General features: G+C 25.8%; 1 pseudogene; it reads right to left on the bottom strand.

Annotated features, from left to right (window-relative positions):
* Window positions 1–463: 463 nt before the first annotated feature.
* LOC114171180 (putative beta-1,4-xylosyltransferase IRX10L) lies at window positions 464–3,126 on the bottom strand (annotated as a pseudogene).
* Window positions 3,127–10,279: the final 7,153 nt, after the last annotated feature.

Consider the following 10,279-nt stretch of genomic DNA (forward strand, 5'->3'; position numbering starts at 1 on the left):
GACAATAAAAATATAAATATAAAACGTAGTACATTTAAATCATAAAACTGTTTTACTAAACTTTAATACGAAATATTTGAAAAAAAAGACTTTGTTGAAGATTCTTACACTCCATCAAATACTTGATAATGCAATAAGTTGCACCACGTCTTTATCTATGGACATCTCTATCTTCAAAATAAGTTTTTCTACCAATGTTTATCTGTAACTGTAGAAGACTTTTCCTAACACTTAATGGAAAATTCAACTTCACATAATAAGGATAACATGCAGTTGAATTAAATATTCTTATGCGGATAAAATCTCAATAACTAATTTTAATTGTGGTCATTTAAATATTAAATAGTGACATCAAAATAAATATAAAATAATAAATTATTATATATATATATATATATATATTATTAATATTGAAATAAAAATAAACTATTATCTAAAATAAAAAAGAAAACGGTAACAGCAACAAATACTCCTATCTAAAATATGGCTTCTAGTAAGATAGATGTGAGTATGGTATTCAACTTTGGAACCTCCTCCTCAGCAACAAATACTTCTATCTTTTCTCATGGGATTGCATCAGCAAATTGCAAAACAATGTCATCTACAATAATAACAGGTATGCAACTAAATATCATAGCCTCTACCAATCTTAGGCTCCAACGGGTCCATCCAAGTGGGTATACGCAAAACACAGCTACTGCATGTCCTTAAAGTACGTGGTTGGATGCTTAGTGGAGACATCAAATAGAGGATTGTCCTTAAAAGTTCTCCCACACTGCTACTCTTGCACCTCTGCAAGATTACACAACATGGCCCGTTTATAGTTAGTCCAAATTACAATAGTTATATGAATCAAAGTCCCTAGTCATTGCATCTTTTATAAGAAAATGTAAATCAGATTTCTTATGCAGCTATGATATAGAAGAAATAAAAGGCTACACACTCGGACATTCTTGTTTAAACTTGTAATAAGGCCTACCTTGCATAATAACCACCTTCAGAGTCATTGCCAACATCATAAAAGTCATCGAAAATACACAAAAATGACCTAGGAGTCTTATTAGGAATTAGGTGGGTGTGGATTTTCTTGGTGAAAAGTATGGAGAAATGGTATTTGAGCCCTCTTTCGGGCATATGTGATTCCTCTGTCCAAAGGTTTGAACCAATGTAGCACGCTTTAGCAGTTAAAGAATCCCCTCTTTCAATTGCCTTCTCTTCTATATACAAATTAATATAAATATATAATAAAAGTGGTATAAATAATGAATGTTGAAAATAATGCACAAAATTTGTACCTCGTAATGAAAACATGCCCCAAAATTTTGAGGAACCACAAAGAAGTGATGTGCCCCCTATGTGAGCCTTCAATAAGGTCAGTTGGAAGAAATAAGCTTTATGGCACTTCTTATCATTTGTGGTCATTGTATACAGGGGTATAAAACCTCTTCTAGATTAAAGTTTCAACAGGGCCAAATAAGAGAAACCGGTGATTAAAGATTTTAGTTGCAAACATATGGTTGAGGCATCTTGGATCTTTTTGCAGAATTTTCTTATTATACTTACTTGGAAGTTCATATACAAAAACCTTCAATCTCACCACGGGATTATCTTCCAATACATCATCAGCACTACCTGCAGTTGGTTTAACCACAACATGCTTATAACCTCACAAATTTAAAAAGTGTATTAGATTTCAATATATCTCTAGAAATATAATTGTTTAATATAATTAATTGAGAAAGTACAAATAAAACTCTGACCGTGTATAATTGCATATATGAAGCAGCATAAATCTAGATACTGAATAAGAGCTTAGTTTATAAGTTTCATTAAACCATGTGGTTTCAAACTATTTTAATCCAATACACATAAAACATGAGAAAATATGACCAAATCAATTGAGAAGCCTCACATTCAACTACCACATATTTCCAGCTTATTTATTCAAAGAAAATAGTTAGTTGCATTTTATGGCCAACCCTTTTATTTTAATCCCATTTCTGGATGAAATCCACTATGGTTTACCATGCTAAATTCTCTCTCCCTATAACAATTATCTAAGATTTAAATAGACATCGTTAACCTGCTTCACATTTTATTTATTTCTTATTATTGGTGTAGGATATTCATTAAATAGTAAATATTCACAGTTTTGAAATATTCTCATTTAAAACACAACACTTTTAGTTTCAAGTATACTGCATAATTGCCCATTGATCTTTATTTATACCTCTCTTCTCTTATTTGATCTCCTTCCCAAACCCCAAACCCAAACAAATCCTTCCTTAAGAGTTACAGATGCATTGAAATGAGGAAATGTTCTAGCCACGTAATCTAAAAAGTAAGCTTTTTGCCACAAATGCAGACAACAATATCCAAGAGGCCTTTCTACTTCAAGTGGTATTTTTTGATTCCAATATATTTTATTGAAGTAAATATTAATAAAAATAAATGTTTAGCACAAATTTTGGCAGCAAGTAGAAGAAAGTTTTACTGCTCTCTCCAAGCACGAAAAAAAAAATTGAAGCCTTGTCTACCAATTTTACAAAAAGTTTCCATACTACATTTCAAAAACTAAAAAAGTAAGGACCAGTGTTGTACCTCTGAAAAAATTGGTCAGCGAGAATTATTTCCTCTGTCTCCTTGAACTTCTTTCTAACATCCAAATTTAGGTCCTCGAGCTTTGAGCAGGGCTCAAACTCATTTGCAATATCCCTCACCGTACTAATGATAATAAAATAAGCAGTACATTATAAAGATACATAATGGATATTTTAAGTCATACATTACGAAGACAGAATTGATAATATAAATCATATGCAATATCCCTCATCTTCCTGAAAAATGTTTGTGCAAATATAATGACTATTTCACTCTTCATCGAATACAATACAATACCTTTTTCTCAGATGGTATAGCTACCCCATTTGTTGCATTAGATGACCCCGTCCTATAATGAGTACTTGAAATATCAGATCCATCAAACAGAAAGAAGTAAAGAAGAACAACCAAGAAGCAACTAAAAAGTTAATAAATTAAATAAATAGAAAGAAAAGTACATTCATCAAATGAAACAATAAATCGTAACATGTACCTTCTATGTGCTATTTTAACAACAAACACCATCTCCCCAGCATTTCAAACTGCTACAGAAAAAGAAAAAATAAGCACACAGATAAATGAAACGCCTTTTCTTGAAGAGACATAAAAAAAAGGTTTTCTGCAAAGATCAAACATTTGAAAGCAAAATACATAAAACCCAAACCAAGATATGATATAGTTGTAAAATTGTAAAATGGTAAAGACAGAATTGGGAGACATGAAGCATAGAGAACAACACCATCAAGAAAAACATGTACAAAAATCAAGACAGAAACATAGACATCTTCATTTCAGTCATACTTTTTCTTCAATCCACAACCATACACATTACAAAAAATCTTACCCTTTATTCAATCTACAACCATAGACATCGAAAAAGCAACTAAACACACAATAATGATATTAAAAACAAAAAATAGTAAATATACTTCATGAAAACAAAAGGTTTAGGTTTTTCTTCAAAACAATGAAAAAACAAAAGGTTTAGGCTTTTCTTCAAAACAATGAAAAAAGAAGAAGTAGAAAACAAAAGTAGAAGAAGACCATGAAGGAGGAGAAAGAAAACTCAAGCTACTGACTTTAACCAACTATTAAAACGTACTAATCCAGAGGACACCATCTTCATCACAAAAAACCTAAAAAAAATAAACCTTTCATGAAAAAAAGAAGAAGGAACACATAAGAATTAAAAGAAAAATAAATAACACCATAAAAAATAACAGAGAAATTTGAACATAGCTTTCAATAAATACTAACCCACTGCTACAACATATTTAACAGAAAAAAAATTACAGAAACATAACCTTTTATAAAGAAGAAGGACCACAAAAGAAGTAAAAAAAATAGCACAATGAAGAACAACAAACAAATCTCAACAACAAACCACAAATAGACGAAAAAAAGAAAAGAAAAGAAGACCACCAACAATAACATCATCATCCTCAGTCATTCTATTTGTTCAAAAATACTTTCTAAAAACGAAAACTTGAACCTTTTCTTCAACCCACAATAATAGATGTATCAAGTATAAAAAAAATAAATACAACAACACCATCAACAACAACAAAACATGTTCAAGATTTTGTTAAAAATACCTTCTAAAAATAAAAACATCAGTGTTTTCTTCAAAACGAAACACATTGCAAAAATTAAATCTTTCACGAAGTAAAAAAAAAACAGAACAACAACAACAACAAACAGAACAAAAAAAAATTAAGTTGGTATGAGGAAAAAGAAAGAAGAAGGATTGAAGAAGAAGGAATACGGAAGAAGAAAAAAAGAAATTACCTCGACGAAGTTGATTGCCTTGGAGAAGAAGATCCTACCGATTGCCTTGCAAAAATTAAATCTTTCACAAAGTAAAAAAAATAACAGAGTAAGAAGAAGAAAGAAAAAAGATCCTTGAAGAAAAAAGAATAAATTAAGAAATAGAAAAAAAAATTACCTACACCAATCAAAACTTCTGTCAACCTTCAACAAAAATAAATAGAAAAAAAAACTTAAGTTGGTATGAGGAAGAAGGAAGAAGAAGGATTGAAGAAGAAGAAGAAGAAGAAAAACAGAAGAAGAAGAAGAAGAAGGAAAATGAAAGAAGAAAAAAAAATTACCTCAATGAAGTTGATTGCTTGGGAGAAGAAAACCCTACCGTCAACATTCAACAACAACAAACTGGAAATTAAAAACAAAACGAAAACCTAACTTGATATGAAGAAGAAGAAAGAAGAAGGATTGAAGAAGAAGAAAAAAAGCTAACCTCGAGTAAGCTGATTGCTTTGGAGAAGAATGATGCTGCTGTCTGACAACGTCAATCAATATTTAAAAAAGACATTCGAACCGCGAAAACACAACAACATCAAAAAGACAAAAATACCCTCAATTTTAACCATGTGTCAATAAATTAAAATGTCTATTTCAGTAATTTACCTACACTAAGAATTTCTTAGATATATAGTAGATAATCCCTTTGACAATTTGCAACAAGTTTCTTCTGAAATTTTGAGCAATTTTTTTGAAAAAAACATGATTTATTTAAATTGTAAATAGTAGAAAGTAGTAAAAAACAATTGAAAAATTGTTACCTAGAGATTGAATTTTTAAAATTTAGAAATAAATTGCATTTGAGTATCCACGAACCTGTTTGTTATGAAATTTTGAGAACTTTTTGTACATAAAAGATCAATTATTTGAATTGTAAATAGTTAAAAATAGTAAAAAGAATTAAAAAAGGGTTACCAGGAGATGGAATTTGTCAAATTTAAGAAGACAAATCCTATCCTAGTATTGGCCAACTCGTTACTTGCGAAATCTTTAACAATTTTTATATATAAAATATCAATTATTTAAATTGTAAAGAATTAAAATTAGTAAAAAATTAAAAAAGTGTCACGAAAAGAAGAAAATTTTCAAATTTCATAACATCAATAATCCCTTTGACAATTTGCAACAACTTTCTTCTGAAATTTTGAGCAATTTTTATGAAAAAAACATGACTTATTTAAATTGTAAATAGTAGAAAGTAGTAAAAAACAATTGAAAAATTGTTACCTAGAGATTGAATTTTTTAAATTTAGAAACAAATTGCATTTCAGTATCCACGAACCTGTTTGTTATGAAATTTTGAGAACTTTTTGTACATAAAAGATCAATTATTTGAATTGTAAATAGTTAAAAATAGTAAAAAGAATTGAAAAAGGGTTACCAGGAGATGGAATTTGTCAAATTTAAGAACACAAATCCTATCCTAGTATTGGTTAACTTGTTTCTTATTAAACTTTTTGCAATTTTTTTATATAAAATATCAATTATTTAATTTGTATATAGTAAAAATTAATAAAAACCTCTTAAAGAACTGTGACAAAAAGAAGAAAATTTTCAAATTTCATAACACCAATAATCCTCTTTGACTATTTGCAACAAGTTTCTCATGAAATTTTGAGCAATTTTTATGTAGAAAACACGAATGATTTAAATTGTCAATACTAGAATGTATTAAAAAACAATTGAAAATTTGTTACCTAGAGATTGAATTTTATAAATTTTAGAAACTAATCCCATTTGAGTATCTGCCAACCTGTTTGTTATGGAATTTTTAGATCTTTTTGTACATAAAAGTTCAATTATTTGAATTGTAAATAGTTAAAAATAGTAAAAGTAATTAAAAAATTGTTACTAGGAGATGGGATTTGTCAAATTTAAGAACAAAAATGTTATTCTTGTATTGGCCAACTCGTTACTTGTGAAATTTTTTGCAATTTTAATATGAAAAATCTCAATTATTAAATTGTAAAGAGTAAAAATTAGTAAAAAATTACAAAAGTGTCACAAAAAGAAGAAAATTTTCAAATTTCATAACATCAATAATCCCTTTGACAATTTGCAACAAGTTTCTTCTGAAATTTTGAGCAATTTTTATGAAAAAAACATGATTTATTTAAATTGTAAATAGTAGAAAGTAGTAAAAAATAATTGAAAAATTGTTACCTAGAGATTGAATTTCTTAAAGTGAGAAACAAATTGAATTTGAGTATCCACGAACCTGTTTGTTGTGAAATTTTGAGAACTTTTTGTACGTAAAAGATCAATTATTTGAATTGTAAATAGTTAAAAATAGTAAAAAGAATTAAAAAAGGGTTATCAGGAGATGGAATTTGTCAAATTTAAGAACACAAATCCTATCCTAGTATTGGCCAACTCGTTACTTGCGAAATTTTTAGCAATATTTATATATAAAATATCAATTATTTAAATTGTAAAGAGTGAAAATTAGTAAAAAATTAAAAAAAGTGTCACAAAAAGAAGAAAATTTTCAAATTTCATAACACCAATAATCCCTTTGACAATTTGCAACAAGTTTCTTCTTAAATTTTGAGCAATTTTTATGAAAAACACATGATTTATTTAAATTGTAAATAGTAGAAAGTAGTAAAAAGCAATTGAAAAATTGCTACCTAGAGATTGAATTTTTTAAATTTAGAAACAAATTGCATTTGAGTATCACGAACCTGTTTGTTATGAAATTTTGAGATCTTTTTGTACATAAAAGTTCAATTATTTGAATTGTAAACAATTAAACATAGTAAAAAGAATTAAAAAAGGGTTACCAGGAGATGGAATTTGTCAAATTTAAGAACACAAATCCTATCCTAGTAATGGCCAACTTGTTAGTTGTGAAATTTTTTGCAATTTTAATATATAAAATATCAATTATTTAATTTCTATATAGTAAAAATTAGTAAAAAATTAAAGAAGTGTGACAAAAAGAAGAAAATTTTCAAATTTCATAACACCAATAATCCTCTTTGACTATTTGCAACAAGTTTCTCATGAAATTTTGAGCAATATTTATGTAGAAAACATGAATTATTTAAATTGTAAATAGTAGAAAGTAGTAGAAAACCAATGAAAATTTGTTACCTAGAGATTGAATTTTATAAATTTCAGAAACTAATCCCATTTGAGTATCTGCCAACCTGTTTGTTATGAAATTTTGACATCTTTTTGTACATATAAGTTCATTTATTTGAATTGTAGATAGTTAAAAATAGTAAAAAGAATTAAAAAATTGCTACCAGGTGATGGAATTTGTCAAATTTAAGAACACAAATCCTATCCTAGTATTGGCCAACTCGTTACTTGAGAAACTTTTAGCAATTTTTATATATAAAATATCAATTATTTAAATTGTAAAGAGTTAAAATTAGTAAAAAATTAAAAAGGTGTCACAAAGAGAAGAAAATTTTCAAATTTCATAACACCAATAATCCCTTTGACAATTTGCAACAAGTTTCTTCTGAAATTTTGAGCAATTTTTTTGAAAAAAACATGATTTATTTAAATTGTAAATAGTAGAAAGTAGTAAAAAACAGTGGAAAATTTGTTACCCAGAGATTGAATTTTATAAATTTCAGAAACTAATCCCATTTGAGTATCTGCAACCTGATTGTTATGAAATTTTGACATCTTTTTGTACATATAAGTTCATTTATTTGAATTGTAGATAGTTAAAAATAGTAAAAAGAATTAAAAAATTGCTACCAGGTGATGGAATTTGTCAAATTTAAGAACACAAATTCTATCCTAGTATTGGCCAACTCGTTACTTGAGAAATTTTTAGCAATTTTTACATATAAAATATCAATTATTTAAATTTTAAAGAGTTAAAATTAGTAAAAAATTAAAAAAGTGTCACAAAGAGAAGAAAATTCTCAAATTTCATAACACCAATAATCCCTTTGACAATTTGCAACAAGTTTCTTCTGAAATTTTGAGCAATTTTTTTGAAAAAAACATGATTTATTGAAATTGTAAATAGTAGAAAGTAGTAAAAAACAATGGAAAATTTGTTACCTAGAGATTGAATTTTATAAATTTCAGAAACTAATCCCATTTGAGTATCTGCCAACCTGTTTGTTATGGAATTTTGAGATCTTTTTGTACATAAAAGTTCAATTATTTGAATTGTAAATAGTTAAAAATAGTAAAAAGAACTAAAAAAGGGTTACCTGGAGATGGAATTTGTCAAATTTAAGAACACAAATCCTATCCTAGTATTGGTTAACTTGTTTCTTATTAAACTTTTTGCAATTTTTTTATATAAAATATCAATTATTTAATTTGTATATAGTAAAAATTAGTAAAAACCTCTTAAAGAACTGTGACAAAAGGAAGAAAATTTTCAAATTGCACTAGTGTTATACCTGTGCGTACGCACGGGTGATGTGTTTTTTTTTTCTTTTAATTTTGTATTTGTAAAGTAAAAAATATTAATTATTTTTTGTAATTAATCATTTTTTTCATATATATCATTGTACAATATTATTGTTTATACAAATAATAATAATAATAAATATTGTAGTTAAATATTATTAGAATTGGTATAGATGAATATTACTTTAGCTTTTGTAGTTATATTTTTGAATGGAGTAATTCAAATTTGATTACATACAAATTTAGATATTTTTTTAATATAAATAAATTTATATTATACTTTTTAGTGGATTGTTTTAAAATTGTTTAGAAATAATCATAAATATTTGATTAGTTGAATAAGAAAATATTATGTTTTTCGATTACTTATAAATAAATAAATTGGTTACAGTTATGATTATTTTGATTATGTTATTTATATATTAAAATGTTATATGATTATTGGTTATTATAATCTTTGGACGGATATATTAATTAAAAATTTAAATATAGTTGCAAATATGAGGAATTGTTTTTTTTTTTTTAATATTTTGAGTGTAAAATTACAAATATTGAAAGTAATAGATGGAAAAGGATGTTTAAAGAGGGAAAAAACTCTTTGGTAGATTTATTTGTGTTCTAAGAGAAAGTTTCACCCTAGGAAAATAAAAAGAACTTCATGACTATATCAAGAAAATTGTGCACTAAAGAATACCAAAATTTGTAACCTTGTTTTAATCCTAAAAAAATAAGTTTTAATTATTCACAGGTATCTTTTGCAACAAAATAATTAAAAATAATAATGTTATTTTATACTAACATTTTAAATAAAAATAATACAAGTGTAATAAATATTTCTAATTTTCAATAAATATAAATTCAACTTCTAATTAATAATAAAATATTAACATTAATAAATCAATAAATAAAGAAATAGAATATAAAAATTGATTACATTTATAATAACAAATAGTAGTAAAAATAACACTAATAATCAAATAAAAGTATTAAAATAAAAGATAATTATTGAATAAAATTATAATATCAATGATAAATATATTACAAATTAGGGAAGACAATGTGAATTGAATTCTTGATTTTTTGATTTTTTATATATGCATGTCATTTTTAAAATCAAATATAGACATATTATATATTATATTATGTATTATGAATCCTTTACAAAAAGAACAACACCAATAATAATAATAATAATAATAATAATAATAATAATAATAATAATAATAATAATAATAATAATAATAATAATAATAATAGAATCACAATAACATTAAAATAATATTAAATATTTGTTAATCCTAATAATATTAATAATATTACAAATAATAATAATAATAATAATAATAATAATTCGAAAAGATTAAATTATTAATCACTCCTATTTTTTTGTTACGAATTAACTAAAAATAAAAAATATTATTTTACACTCATTCTGATTTGAATACCAATACTTATAATAATAACACTAATA

The sequence above is a fragment of the Vigna unguiculata genome, chromosome 10 (genome assembly GCF_037176805.1).
Source record: "Vigna unguiculata cultivar grain cowpea cultivar isolate G323 ecotype 2 chromosome 10, ASM3717680v1, whole genome shotgun sequence".
NCBI classification, from domain to species: domain Eukaryota; kingdom Viridiplantae; phylum Streptophyta; class Magnoliopsida; order Fabales; family Fabaceae; genus Vigna; species Vigna unguiculata.